The following is a 15,998-nucleotide window of genomic DNA, read 5'->3' as shown; positions in this document are numbered from 1 at the left end:
TTTCATAATAAAATGTACAAATAGTTCTATTTAATTTCCTTATATGTTTAAATGTCTTTGAACCATGATCGTACGTGAAAAGAACGCCCAAATCCGACTTCATATAGCAAAGTTATGATTTTTCCAAGTTCGACTTAGCAACAGACAACTAAAAATTCGAATCGGAGATCGAGCGACTTTTGGCCGGAATGACCTAAACGAGAATCGAAGGTCTCGACAATGGTATTCCAGCGGTAAAAAGTCTGGCAAAAACCGACATCAGATAAAGAAGTTATGAATTTTCAAAGAAATTCCTTAAACACGATGAGTTTAAAAAAAATAATAAAAAAATAATTTCGGAATTTGCGGACGGGGTCTAAACGAAAGTTGTAGAGCGTAGTCTCACCTACGCGTGGATATAAAGACCATCGAAAACGGAGTTAGTATGAAGGAGATATGAATTTTTGAAGTTTATTAAATAAATTATATATTTATTTAATTCAAAATTCGGACCTTATCCGAAGAGGAGTTAGCATCCTCATCCGGGTACGCGCTGCGTACCCCTGTACGCCCTGCGTACCCGAGAGACTTGGCCTCTGATCGTCCACGTCGCCCTATCCAACCCGTCCGACCCGTCCGAAGTATCCGACCCGTCCGACCCGCTGTCCCGTCCGACCCGCCGTCCCATCCGACCCGTCTCCCCAGCAACCCGTCCCATCCGACCCGCTTACCCAGCAACCCGTCCCATCCGAAGCCGAGGCAGTCGAGGCTTCGGTCATGCATGACGTACGCGTACGCGCTGCGTACGAGCGTATGCCCCGCGTACCGAGGCGGTTCAGCCTTCCTATAAATAGGATGCGAGGGCTTTCGAGAAAAGGGCTCATTTCTCTCCTCTCTCTCTCAATCTTGCCTCGTTTTTCGTGCCCTTTCAAACCCGAAGCTCTGGTCTTTTTGCTCAAGTCCCGAGGGTCGATTTTACTCCCAAGATTCCCGAGAATCCCGAGGAAAATCCGTTTCCCGAGACGAAACTTTGCCCGGTTTTCCATCTCGCTATCTTCAAACTTTCAAGTGAGCTCATACCCCTTAATCTACCGTTTAAATATTCTTTAAATTCTTTTATATGCTTTCAAGGGGGGGATTACAAGTAAAACACACGAGTATTATCGTGTGTTACATAAAGAAACTCTTTTATATGCTTTTATATATCCAAATCACATGCGATTTATAAACCTTTAAGGAACTTTCATATATATAACATATGTTAAAATAGCATTCTATCTTTTGAAATATAAATTTGTTGTAATGCATGTATAAACTAAACTTTTCTTAGATTATTCTTGTCTATCTTAGACTCTACACCAAAAATCTATGCTTTCATAAACAAGTGATTTCCTTTTCTAGGTATTTCTAAACAAATAAGACACACTTTTAGAAAACTATAATAGGTATAGTTTTACGAAACAAATTTCTAACTCTTATGTACTAGAAACATGAATTTCAAGAAGTTTACTTTCGTATACAAGAACAAACGTAACATTTTAACAAGTAGATCTGTTTTTATACCACGGTTTTGTGAGACACTAACTTCATGTACGTTCGAGTACACATTTCAAGTCCTGTATTATATACCAGAATCCCTTGGAGGGGGAGCGTGGTGTTTGTATATAGATCTATACGGGCTTGACAACCCGCGCCCTGACTGTTAGCTGCAGTCCACTGTTTGGGGTGACAAACGTCATAACATTCCAACGCCTGAAGAACGTTGTGTATAGGCATTCCGAGTCAATAGTATGGTTATAAAACTCACAAGGGGTATTAAAAATGCATTGATTTACAAGGTTTTCAAACTCATTGGTTATCTTACACTTACATACATTTTAGAAACAAACATTGGTCTTGAGTGAAGGCTACTATTATACTAGTAGAAAATATAGGATTTTCTAAACACAAACAAACAAAGACAAAACATTTCATTTCATTCAAACATTGTCATTTAAATACTTATGAAACTCACCAGCTTAAATGCTGATCTACTCTTTCAAAATTTACTTGTATGTCCCAGGAAATCAGTAAATTTCAGGTATTCATTTTGCTTTTGATGAAGGGATGCTGCGGCGCCAGTTTAATCTCGTATTTTGACATCATATTGTAATTGGTTTTGAACATGTAACTTTTGAAAAATGTAAACTTTCAATTATATATATGATGGTTGTATTGCTTTCTTTACTATGTATTCATTTGTTACGTTACCACATGAAGTCATCCGCCCCCGAACGTTTCCTCCGTTCAGGTTTGGGGGTGTGACAGATTGGTATCAGAGCAATGTTTATAGTGAACTAAGTATATCGAACCACATAAGATATACAAACTATAAATGCTTAAGGGACTAATACTCTCTGACAACAAATTTTCTTTTTACGCTTAAGCAGCTTTGCGTTCAACTTAAATTGATAGTTCATTTAAGTACAATTACATGCATACCACAAATTATTTTCATGTTATACAACTATACAAGTATTTAGACAAGTTGACACTACGATTGAGACTCGATATATGTAATCAGATTTTGGACAAATATAGCGTGATCAACTATATTTCCCCGAGATTGGACCAACGTATATCGAGGAATGATCGTAGTAAGCAACAAGTCAAACCTTACCAAACCATTACAAGAATCAAACACAAGAATTAAAATACTATAGGAGTGTTTGCGATCTAAACTAGTTTAACTTACATGTTTTGCATGTTTCAACTTTATTCCATTCTTATAACCCTATTTCTCGTACAGTCAAATGGTTGGATTTCACCACCCTGGCGACCCCTACTTTCCCAACCAAGGCAACGGAGGATGGATCGAAGATGATCCCTTAGAGGACGAGGAACCCATAGAAGTGGGTGATGACTCCGGTACCGACTCAGAGCCGGAAGTTATCGATCCACCACCCTTTCAACCTCCCGTCTTCGTAAGGAACTTTCAAGGACCGACTCCCGTCTGGGGAAGTCACCTCCACCATTGGAGCCAACAGCAAAACCTACGCCCTCCCTACGACATGTGCCGGGACTTCTATGATGTCCGCGGTGGAGGTTCAGCTGATCGAGCACTCCCGGTAATGGTGGGTAAGTTAGCCAATCAGTCCTATCAGTCTGGAGTTCAAGCTAGTCGACTCCGGGATGTCAACGTGGAAGTGCAGGTTCACACTTCTGACATCCGTAGGCTGGACAAGATACAAGACAATGCTCAACTCCAAACCGAAGCATTTCAAGCGCAAATGATTGCAGCCCTCGCTGAACTGAGGGAACAACAAGCTGCTTTTGATAGGCGTTTAATGGAGTCAAAGCAATCAGATGCGGAGTCAAGCTCCAAGCGCAACCTTCGACGCAAGTAGTGCTTGTCAAGGACTCAAATTTTGTTATAGCTTAGGACCTCGGCTAAAAGTCTTTAAATTTCTCGAACTTTGTAATCGGAGACCCTTATAGGGGTCAAATTTTCATGATCGTTGTAACAACTTTTATATTAATATAAGTGGCACTATTACTACTATGTTGAGTATTTCGTTCAAACCTTGAATGGTCTTTGGAAAGCCAAATACTTGTTTCATACCTTCAGTCTTACAAATAACTTTCATTCTTCTATTTTAAGACTCATACTATCATCTGTTGTTGAACTATGGCGATTTAGTTCATGAGACACATACATTTTCTATTCTATGAAATTCTTATCCTTGTCTTTTCAACCTATAGTTGAAGGATGCCTCCACGTAGGAATCCAAGGCGAAACAATGGTGAGGAAGCACCTGTACCACCACCTCCTCCACCTCAATTTGATGCTGTTATGTTTCAAGCAGCAGTCACCGCAGCGGTGGCAGCTCGCATGTCACAGATCAATAACTCAGGTACTAATGGCTTGGAATCTGGCACACACCTATCCAACCATGGCGAGAGTCATGGACCACCTCGAGAATGCACCTATAAGGACTTCACTAATGCCAAGCCCCAGATGTTTTATGGAACTGGTGGTGTAATGGCCCTGAGGCAGTGGATTGAAAGGACGGAGGCAGTCTTTGAAATCTGCTCCTGTCCCGAGCACAACAAAGTCAAATTTGCAACTTTCACCCTTCTTGATAAAGCTTTAACTTGGTGGAATGGCCACGTTAAAGTACTTACCCTAATCGTAGCAAACTCCATAAGCTGGGAGAGCCTGAAAGCCATGATGATGAGAGAATACTGCCCACGGGGAGAGATTCAAAAGCTTGAACACGAGCTATGGACTCTCGGAATGGTTGGTACCGACATCGCTACTTATACCAACAGATTCTGCGAGCTGGCAATCCTTTGTCCAGATATGATTGCTCCTGAGAGCAAGAAAATAGAAAGGTACATCTGGGGACTGACGCCCCAAATGCGATCAAGCGTGTTAGCTTCTAAACCTGACACCTTTGAAAGTGCTAAGGAACTGGCACAATCTCTGATTGACTACGGAGGTCATCAGAACTCAACCACTTCTGCACCAGCACCACAGAAAGGAAACAACAACGACAACAACAACAACAATGGCAGAAAGAGAGTGTGGAATAAAGGGAAGGGTGGGTCTTCCCAAGAATCCGCAAAGAAATAACTGGTTTCAGTGAATGCTGCCACTGTACCTACTACAGCTCCTACAAATACCTACCCAACAAAGCCTTATATAGGTAACCTCCCAAAGTGCACCAAATGCAATTTCCACCACCATGGACCTTGTCGGGAAATGCAGTGCGCCAACTGCAACAGGAAGGGACACACAGCCCGTTTCTGCAAGGACCCTGCAAAACCTATCACTCAAGTTCCCGGTGCGGGTGTAGGGCAGACTTGCTACGGTTGTGGCGAGGTGGGCCACTACAAGAGAAACTGTCCTAAGGCAGCAGGCACCAGAGGTGTGGGACGAGTTTTGGCAATAGGCCACGACGAAGCTGTAGCTGATCCAACTATAGTTGCTGGTACGTTCCTTCTCGATAATTCATATGCATGCATATTATTCGATAGTGGAGCGGAGAGAAGCTTCGTGAGTCAAAACTTTATTCATTTACTTAAACCTAAACCTAGCAAGTTAGAAAAATCATTCACTATAGAGATGGCCAATGGAAAAACCGAAAACACTAATTGCATATACATGGGCTGTACGTTAACTTTAGACGGCCATTCTTTCCCAATCAATCTCATGCCGGTCCAAATTAAAAGTTTCGACGTCATAGTCGGCATGGATTGGTTGAGTCTTCTTCGCCCCGACATCATGTGCTTTGAGAAAGCAGTCCGTCTTAATCTCCCTAACAACGACACCTTAGTTTTCTACGGCGACAAATCTAGTACAAACCTTCGCATCATTTCGTGCATCCAAGCTCGAAAGTGCTTGCGGAAGGATTGTCAAGCATTCCTAGCGCACATCGTTGATACAAGTCAAGAACTGAAGGACATCAAGAGCATCTCGGTAGTACGCGACTTTCCCGATATCTTTCCAGAAGAACTACCAGGATTACCACCGCAACGCCAAGTCGAGTTCAGAATCGACTTAGTTCCAGGAGCTACCCCAGTAGCGAAGTCGCCTTACCGTCTCGCACCAGCAGAGATGCAGGAACTTTCCAGTCAACTTAATGAACTCCTTCAAAAAGGATTCATAAGACCAAGTTTCTCACCTTGGGGAGCACCGGTCTTGTTTGTAAAGAAGAAGGATGGATCGTTCCGTATGTGCATCGACTACAGAGAGCTGAACAAACTTACTGTCAAGAACCGCTATCCTCTACCCCGCATCGACGACCTATTCGATCAACTTCAAGGAGCGAACTACTTCTCAAAGATAGACCTACGATCCGGATATCACCAATTACGAGTTCTAGAGGGGGACATTCCAAAGACAGCTTTCCGAACTCGTTATGGACACTACGAATTCGTAGTGATGCCGTTCGGATTAACCAATGCACCAGCAGTATTTATGGACCTAATGAATAGGGTATGCCGCCCTTACTTGGATCAATTCGTCATCGTCTTTATCGATGATATACTTATCTACTCTCGAAGTGAGGAAGAGCATAGTCAGCACCTACGAAAAGTCCTAGAAACACTGCGAACGGAGAAACTCTATGCGAAGTTCTCTAAATGCGAATTTTGGATTCGAAGAGTCGAATTTTTAGGCCACGTTGTTAGCGAGAAAGGTATACACGTGGACCCCTCCAAAATTAAGGCTATTGAGAACTGGTCGGCACCAAAGACACCTACAGAAATTCGTCAATTTCTAGGTCTAGCTGGCTACTATCGCAGATGCATAAAGAACTTTTCGAGCATTGCGAAACCTCTTACTACATTAACCCAGAAAGGTGTGGCCTTTGAATGGGAAGCAAAACAAGAGAAGGCATTCCGGACACTAAAGCAGGCCTTGTGCACCGCACCGATACTATCCCTCCCCGAAGGGATGGAAGACTTCGTAGTGTATTGCGATGCGTCAAATCAAGGACTTGGTTGTGTTCTTATGCAGAGAGGGAAGGTTATCGCTTATGCCTCCCGACAGCTTAAGACACACGAAGTGAACTATACGACACACGATCTCGAGTTAGGAGCAGTGGTATTTGCTCTGAAGATCTGGAGGCACTACTTATACGGAACAAAGAGTACTATTTTCACCGATCACAAGAGCCTTAAACACATTTTCGATCAAAAGGAACTCAACATGCGACAACGACGATGGGTTGAGTTACTGAATGACTACGAATGCGAAATTCGTTATCATCCTGGCAAGGCCAACGTAGTAGCTGACGCCCTCAGTCAAAAGGAATACACTGGTCGGAGGGTCAAATCTCTGACCATGACTATCCATTCCCACTTATCCACACAAATTAAGGAGGCACAAATGGAAGCTTTGCAACCTGAAAATGTGGCAGGTGAATCCCTGCGAGGAATGGAGAAGAATCTAGAGGTCAAGGGTGGCGGAGCCTACTATCTCATGGACCGAATCTGGACCCCGAAACATGGTGGTTTCAGAAACGTAGTCATGACCGAGGCTCACAACTCAAGATATTCCGTTCACCCGGGTTCAGATAAAATGTATCTGGATCTTAAGAAGCTGTACTGGTGGCCTAACATGAAAGCAAAAATTGCTACCTTCATGAGTAAATGTCTTACTTGCGCTAAGGTTAAGGTCGAGTATCAGAAACCGTTAGGATTACTACAACAACCAGAGATACCAGAATGGAAATGGGAGCGGATTACTATGGACTTCATAACCAAGTTACCCAAGACGACAAGTGGACTCGATACCATATGGGTCATTGTCGACAGATTGACCAAATCCGCGCATTTCCTACGCATCAAGGAGACTGACAAAATGGAGAAGCTTACAAGTACTTACTTAAGGGAAGTAGTGCGACTGCATGGTGTTCCGATATCCATTATCTCCGATCGAGATAGTAGATTCACTTCAAGATTCTGGCAGTCACTACAAAGTTCCCTGGGAACTAGGCTAGACATGAGTACAGCCTACCACCCACAAACAGACGGACAAAGTGAGAGAACAATACAAACTTTAGAAGATATGCTGAGAGCCTGTGTGATTGACTTTGGAAAGGCATGGGATATTCATTTACCCCTTGTCGAATTTTCATACAACAATAGTTATCATACAAGCATAAAGGCTGCTCCGTTTGAAGCCCTCTATGGTCGAAAGTGCAGATCCCCTCTGTGCTGGACTGAAGTTGGCGATACCCAGTTAGCTAGAGGAAGAGTTCCTGAAAGCACTCTCACCAGTCCGGAAATCATACGAGAAACGACAGAGAAGATCGTTCAAATTTGTGAACGATTGAAAGCCTCTAGAGACCGACAGAAAAGCTACGCTGACCAAAGGAGGAAACCTTTGGAATTCCAGGTAGGAGACCACGTCTTATTAAAGGTCTCACCGTGGAAGGGTTTAATACGATTTGGAAAGCGTGGGAAACTAAATCCAAGATATATAGGGCCTTTCGAGATCCTTGCCAGAATCGGCCCTGTGGCTTACAAGCTTAACCTACCGCGCGAACTTAGTAACATCCATCCAAACTTCCACGTCTCAAACTTGAAAAAGTGTCTGTCCGACTCGACGAGATCGAGATCAACGAGAGCCTCAACTTTGTGGAAGAACCAGTAGAAATCATGGACCGAGAGGTCAAGCAAACAAAACAAAGTCGCATACCCATCGTGAAGGTTCGCTGGAACGCCAAGCGGGGACCTGAATTCACATGGGAACGCGAAGATCAGATGAAACAAAAGTACCCTCATCTCTTTCATGTTCACCAGTATCTTTACTACTTTAAATTTCGGGATGAAATTCTCTCTAACGGGGGGATGATGTGACAACCTGATATTTCAACTCTTTGTAATGACCAAAAAGGGTCAAATATTGTAACCACTTTTGAGTAATAAAATTTACTTTCATAATAAAATGTACAAATAGTTCTATTTAATTTCCTTATATGTTTAAATGTCTTTAAACCATGATCGTACGTGAAAAGAACGCCCAAATCCGACTTCATATAGCAAAGTTATGATTTTTCCAAGTTCGACTTAGCAACAGACAGCTAAAAATTCAAATCGGAGATCGAGCGACTTTTGGCCAGAATGACCTAAACGAGAATCGAAGGTCTCGACAATGGTATTCCAACGGTAAAAAGTCTGGCAAAAACCAACATCAGATAAAGAAGTTATGAATTTTCAAAGAAATTCCTTAAACACGATGAGTTTAAAAAAAATAATAAAAAAATAATTTCGGAATTTGCCGACGGGGTCTAAACGAAAGTTGTAGAGCGTAGTCTCACCTACGCGTGGATATAAAGACCATCGAAAACGAAGTTCGTATGAAGGAGATATGAATTTTTGAAGTTTATTAAATAAATTATATATTTATTTAATTCAAAATTCGGACCTTATCCGAAGAGGAGTCAGCGTCATCATCCGGGTACGCGCTGCGTACCCCTGTACGCCCTGCGTACCCGAGAGACTTGGCCTCTGATCGTCCACGTCGCCCTATCCGACCCGTCCGAAGTATCCGACCCGTCCGACCCGCTGTCCCGTCCGACCCGCCGTCCCATCCGACCCGTCTCCCCAGCAACCCGTCCCATCCGACCCGCTTACCCAGCAACCCGTCCCATCCGAAGCCGAGGCAGTCGAGGCTTCGGTCATGCATGACGTACGCGTACGCGCTGCGTACGAGCGTACGCCCCGCGTACCGAGGCGGTTCAGCCTTCCTATAAATAGGATGCGAGGGCTTCCGAGAAAAGGGCTCATTTCTCTCCTCTCTCTCTCAATCTTGCCTCGTTTTCCGTGCCCTTTCAAACCCGAAGCTCTGGTCTTTTTGCTCAAGTCCCGAGGGTCGATTTTACTCCCAAGATTCCCGAGAATCCCGAGGAAAATCCGTTTCCCGAGACGAAACTCTGCCCGGTTTTCCATCTCGCTATCTTCAAACTTTCAAGTGAGCTCATACCCCTTAATCTACCGTTTAAATATTCTTTAAATTCTTTTATATGCTTTCAAGGGGGGGATTACAAGTAAAACACACGAGTATTATCGTGTGTTACATAAAGAAACTCTTTTATATGCTTTTATATATCCAAATCACATGCGATTTATAAACCTTTAAGGAACTTTCATATATATAACATATGTTAAAATATCATTCTATCTTTTGAAATATAAATTTGTTGTAATGCATGTATAAACTAAACTTTTCTTAGATTATTCTTGTCTATCTTAGACTCTACACCAAAAATCTATGCTTTCATAAACAAGTGATTTCCTTTTCTAGGTATTTCTAAACAAATAAGACACACTTTTAGAAAACTATAATAGGTATAGTTTTACGAAACAAATTTCTAACTCTTATGTACTAGAAACATGAATTTCAAGAAGTTTACTTTCGTATACAAGAACAAACGTAACATTTTAACAAGTAGATCTGTTTTTATACCACGGTTTTGTGAGACACTAACTTCATGTACGTTCGAGTACACATTTCAAGTCCTGTATTATATACCAGAATCCCTTGGAGGGGGAGCGTGGTGTTTGTATATAGATCTATACGGGCTTGACAACCCGCGCCCTGACTGTTAGCTGCAGTCCACCGTTTGGGGTGACAAACGTCATAACATTCCAACGCCTGAAGAACGTTGTGTATAGGCATTCCGAGTCAATAGTATGGTTATAAAACTCACAAGGGGTATTAAAAATGCATTGATTTACAAGGTTTTCAAACTCATTGGTTATCTTACACTTACATACATTTTAGAAACAAACATTGGTCTTGAGTGAAGGCTACTATTATACTAGTAGAAAATATAGGATTTTCTAAACACAAACAAACAAAGACAAAACATTTCATTTCATTCAAACATTGTCATTTAAATACTTATGAAACTCACCAGCTTAAATGTTGATCTACTCTTTCAAAATTTACTTGTATGTCCCAGGAAATCAGTAAATTTCAGGTATTCATTTTGCTTTTGATGAAGGGATGCTGCGGCGCCAGTTTAATCTCGTATTTTGACATCATATTGTAATTGGTTTTGAACATGTAACTTTTGACAAATATAAACTTTCAATTATATATATGATGGTTGTATTGCTTTGTTTACTATGTATTCATTTGTTACGTTACCACATGAAGTCATCCGCCCCCGAACGTTTCCGCCGTTCAGGTTTGGGGGTGTGACATCCATCCACCCAGGTTCAGATAAAATGTATCTTGACCTCAAGAAGCTATACCGGTGGCCTAACATGTAAGCAGAGATTGCTACCTTCGTGAGTAAATGCCTTACTTGCGCCAAGGTTAAGGTCGAGTACTGGAAACCCTCAGGTTTACTATAGTAACCAGTAACCAGAGATACCAGAATGGAAGTGAGAGCGGATCACAATGGACTTCATAACCAAGTTTCCCAAGACAACGGGTGGTCTCGATACCATTTGGGTGATAGTATACCGTCAACAAAGACCGCACACTTCCTGCCTATCAAAGAGACTGACAATATGGAAAAGCTAACGAGAACATACATTAGGGAGATTGTACGACTATATGGCATTCCTATATCCATTATCTCCAATAGAGATAGTAGATTCACTTCAAGGTTCTTGCAGTTGCTACAAAATTCCCTAGGAACTAGGCTGGACATGAGCACAGCCTACCATCCGCAAACCAACGGATAAAGTGAGAGGACTATTCAAACCATAGAAGATATGTTGCGAGTCTGTGTGTTCGACTTTGGGAAAGCATGGGATACTCACTTACCCCTTGTCGAGTTTTCCTGTAACAATAGTTATCATGCGAGCATAAAGGCTGCTCCATTTGAAGCCTTCTACGACCGAAAGTGCAGATCCCCTCTGTGCTGGGCTGAGGTGGGTGACACCCAATTAGCTAAAGGACGAGTTCCTAAAAACATTGTCACAGGTCCAAAAATCATACGGGAAACGAAAGAGAAGATTTTTCAAATTCGTGAATGATTGAAAGCCTCTAGAGATCGACAAAAAAGCTACGTAGACAAGATAAAGGAAACCTTTGGAATTCCAGGTTGGTGACCGTGTTCTTTTGAAGGTCTCACCCTAGAAGGGCTTGATACACTTCAGAAAGCGTGGAAAGCTAAATCCAAGATACATAGGGCCTTTTGAGATTATCGCTAAAATCGGCCCTGTAGCTTACAAACTTAAACTGCCTCACGGACTTAGTAACATAAATTCTACTTTCCACTTCTCGTACTTGAAAAAGTGTCTGTCCTTCGAGACTCTTGTAATCCCACTCGACAAGATCAAGATCAACGAGAGCCTCAACTTCGTGGAAGAACTAGTAGAGATCATGGACCGAGAGGTGAAGCAAACAAAGAAAAGTCGTATCCTGATAGTGAAGGTTCGCTGGAATGCCAAGCAAGGACCTGAATTCACTTGGGAGCACGAGGATCAAATGAAACTGAAATATCCTCATCTATTTACTTAGTTATTTCTAATTGCTTAAACTCTAATTTTGGGACGAAATTCTCTCTAACGAGGGGATGATGTAACAACCCAAAATTTCTATCTTGTACAAACCATTCACTTCAATCAAAGTTAGACTCGTTTCTGCTATCTTTTAGCACTGTTTAGGGTGTGTTCGGGTGTTCTAAGTCTAGTACAACCAAGTTACGAGTTGGGGGATGAGTTACTGTAATTCATAGCATGAAATTTTGGCTAAACACACCTTCAACAGTAGTGTACAGCCGTACACATGGGTGTACGGCCGTACACCCCCCTTCTGGCCGTACACTCCCTCCTATATAAGTGGAACTTTGTCAATTTTAAAATTTTTTCACTCATTCAAGCCAAAATTTCGGATTCTCTCTCAACTATTATCAATTTCTTCACTTGGTTCTTCAAAAAAGTAAGTGTTTCATCCTTTGATTTCATCCATGAAATTCATCTTTTGGGTTAGATCTTCAAGAACATCAAGAACACCAAGAACACACACTAGTTTTTGGACCCTTAAACACCCCCTTCAAGCTTCTAAAACGTGAGTATTCCTTCCATAGCTTATTATCTACTAGAAACTCTTGATAACACCATGAAAACCGACATCCTTACAAGAATATCAAGGGTGTACAACCGTACACACCCCACGTGGCCGTACACACCCTTGCAAAGGCTCAAAGTGACCATAAACTTCCCTGAAGGCTAAGCATGGGTCATAACACACTCCCTAGATGCTTAGTAGGACTTTAAAACTCTTTTTGGCATGCTCTTCAAGGAGTGTACAACCGTACACTCCATAGCCGTACACACATGTGGCCGTACACACAAGTGGTCGTACACCACTTGGCCGTATACACACTAGTGTGGTCATAAACCCATTTTATGCAATCCTTGGTACTTCTAACACTCCAATCTAAGTGTTTCCTAGTTCCTAGGGTGGCTTTCTTGCATGATTAGTTGTATAAACACTAATTATATCCATATATGTGTCGTTATATGCTAAATAGGATCCGTGTGTGCTCGAGTCTTCACTTGACACTTAGCATCCTATACTGATCTTACATTCGGATCATGTCACACCCCAAAACCAAGAACGGCGGAAAGGTTCTGGGGCGGAGGACGTCATGCACAATATCACAACATAGTATAATAGTAAGCAAGTAAAAACATCATCCATTGAATTAAATATATAATTTCAATACAAGTGTGTTCTGTAGTATATAAGACACCAAAACGTAAATCAAAATATAAGATGAGTCTTGAAAGCGCTCCATCTTCTCAAAAGTTGGCATCGGTACCTGTCTACTGATGACCTGAGAATACAAGTTATTTTGAAAGAGTTTATCAGCATTTAAGCTGGTGAGTTCATAAGTATTTAGTGTTTATGTTTGTATCAAAATGTTTGAAATTGTGTTTGAAGAAAAAATTTGTAAACATTTGTAGTAAAAGTATGAATATGTTTGTAAGTGTTTGTAAAAGTTTGTAACTCCAAGAAAATCCTATATTTTCTAATAAAAGTAGCCTTCTACCAAGGCACAACTATTTTGTATCTTTGTTTCTTGTAAAAGTGTGTAATTTTCCCAAGTGTAACTATCATTATCAAAATATAGTTTGTACATGATTGTTTAAGTGAAGTAATCACCAAATTAATGTAAAGGGTAAATTAATGTAGTACCGTAGAGTTGTATTATAGGAACTACTGCTGTACTAACTACCTCAAACTGGATTTATATCAAGGTGTTATGTGATTAATTTTACCATGCTATCGACTTATCAACACGATGATGTAAGATGTTGAAAGTAATGACATTTGGCACTCGTAAACCTGTATGTCCCGCTGTAGCTAGCAGCAAGGTGTAGGATAGTCAATCCAGTATAGATCTATACACAAACTCACGCTCTCCCTCCAGGAGATTCTGGTCACAACTCGGGCCATGACAATGAAGGCATGCTTCGATACAGTGGATCACATTGAAGTTATAGTATACTTGTATATGTAATGTATGTACTTGTATAATGAATGTATTGTTTCTCGTCATAGTATTGTTGTATATGTTCTCATCATAGTATAGTTATATACGTTCTCATCATAGTATAGTTGCATATGTTCTCATAGTAGTAAGTAATGACTCATGAATGAACTGAATTTAATATGCTTCATTGGACTAGAAGTAGTAAGTAGTATAACTCTAAACTATTCCTATTATAGTTTATTAGTAAACCTGTTCGTATGACTGAATCTACTAAACTGAGATAAAAGTCTTTATATCTATACATATATACATAATATATAACTAAGGGTTCAACGACACTCGGACAAACAACCGGGTACTTTAAGTCCACAACCAAACAAGGAACAGGAAGTAAAGTGGGTTATCAGTTCTAAGTCCTTCAAACCTTATTTATATAACTCTATATATAGTAGACATGGTTTTAACAATATATGAGTTTGAAAACTGTAAAGTGGGTTATCAGTTCTAAGTCCTTCAAACCTTATTTAATAACACATATATGTAACAATTAGTCATTTAACAACTAATTAACCAAATTAAGACACCCAGTACATGGAAAACACTTTGATTCAAGTGCTAGAAGTACTAAGGGTTGCATCTAAGGGTTATAAAGCTACTTAAGGGAGCTTTCGGTCCAAGTGGTATGTTTCTTTGGGGTTTTCGGTCCACATCGATTTCGGTCCATATGGTTTTCGGTCCAAAATTTGGCTGAAAACTCTTGTTCCTTGATGCTTAAGGTGATTTCCAAGGGCTTTCAACAAGTAAAGAAGTGTTCTAGACTAAATACTACGCATTAGGAAGGCTTAAAGTCATTAAAGGCACCTTTCTTTAGGGTTTTCGGTTTAGGGAGAAGCACTAACCGAAAAACCCTTTTGTTCTTGGAAAAATAATGATTTCAAGGTTCTAAATCAAGTATCCTTGCTAGATAACAAGTATAGGAGATAGATACTTACAATATGGAAGCAAAGAAGGGTGTTTTCGGCCCAAAACACTAGTATGTGTTCTTGGTGTAACTAAGAACACTTGAAGATCTACATAAATGGGATGATTTCATGGATGAAATCATGTAAAAACATTTGAATATGGAACTAATCAACTAGATAGGGTAAGAAACACTTTCATTTTAAAGATCTAGAAGGAAAAATCGGATGATACTTGAGAGGATTTCGGTTCTTGTTCTTGAAAGAGTGAAAAAGTGAAAAATATGGCTAAGTGTCATATATATACTCATGGGAGTTTTCGGTCCAAACACTATTTGGGCCGAAAACTCCTAACTCTTGGAGTTTTTGCGAAAATGATGCACAATGAACCTAGGGCATCCTCTCTCCTGTTATTCCTTGAAGTACTAAGCTTTAAAACACTTGAACTGACTCCAAAATGCTTAACAGATGGCAGGAACAGTTCTGACCTCTATTGAAGTGAATGATTGTTCAGAAACGAAATTTCGGATTGTCACATCATCCCCCTATTAGAAGAAATTTCGTCCTGAAATTAGAGTTTAAACAAATAAGTAGTTACAAATAGCTAAGCAAATAGATGAGGATATTTCTATTTCATCTAATCCTTGTGCTCCCATGTGAATTCCGGTCCTTGCTTGGCGTTCCAACGAACCTTCACTATTAGGATGCCTCTTTGCTTCATTTGCTTGATCTCACGATCCATGATCTCTACGGGTTCTTCCACGAAGTTGAGGCTCTCGTTGATCTCGATCTCGTCGAGTGGGATTACAAGAGTCTCGTCGGATAGACACTTTTTCAAGTTTGAGATGTAGAATGTAGAATGTACGTTACTGAGTTCATTGGGTAGGTTGAGTTTGTAAGCTACCGGACCGATTCTAGCGAGAATCTCAAAAGTAACTATGTATCTTGGATTGAACTTCCCACGCTTACTGAAGCATATCAATCCCTTCCAAGGTGAGACTTTCAAAAGGACATGGTCTCCCACCTGGAATTCCAAAGGTTTCCTTCGTTTGTCAGCATAGCTTTTCTGTCAGTCTCTAGAGGCTTTCAATCGTTCACGGATCTGGAC

Source organism: Lactuca serriola, chromosome 4, assembly GCF_051521515.1.
Source record: "Lactuca serriola cultivar US96UC23 chromosome 4, Lser_US96UC23_V15, whole genome shotgun sequence".
NCBI lineage: Eukaryota > Viridiplantae > Streptophyta > Magnoliopsida > Asterales > Asteraceae > Lactuca > Lactuca serriola.
The sequence above is the reverse complement of the archived record's forward strand: the minus strand, read 5'-3'. Positions refer to the sequence as shown.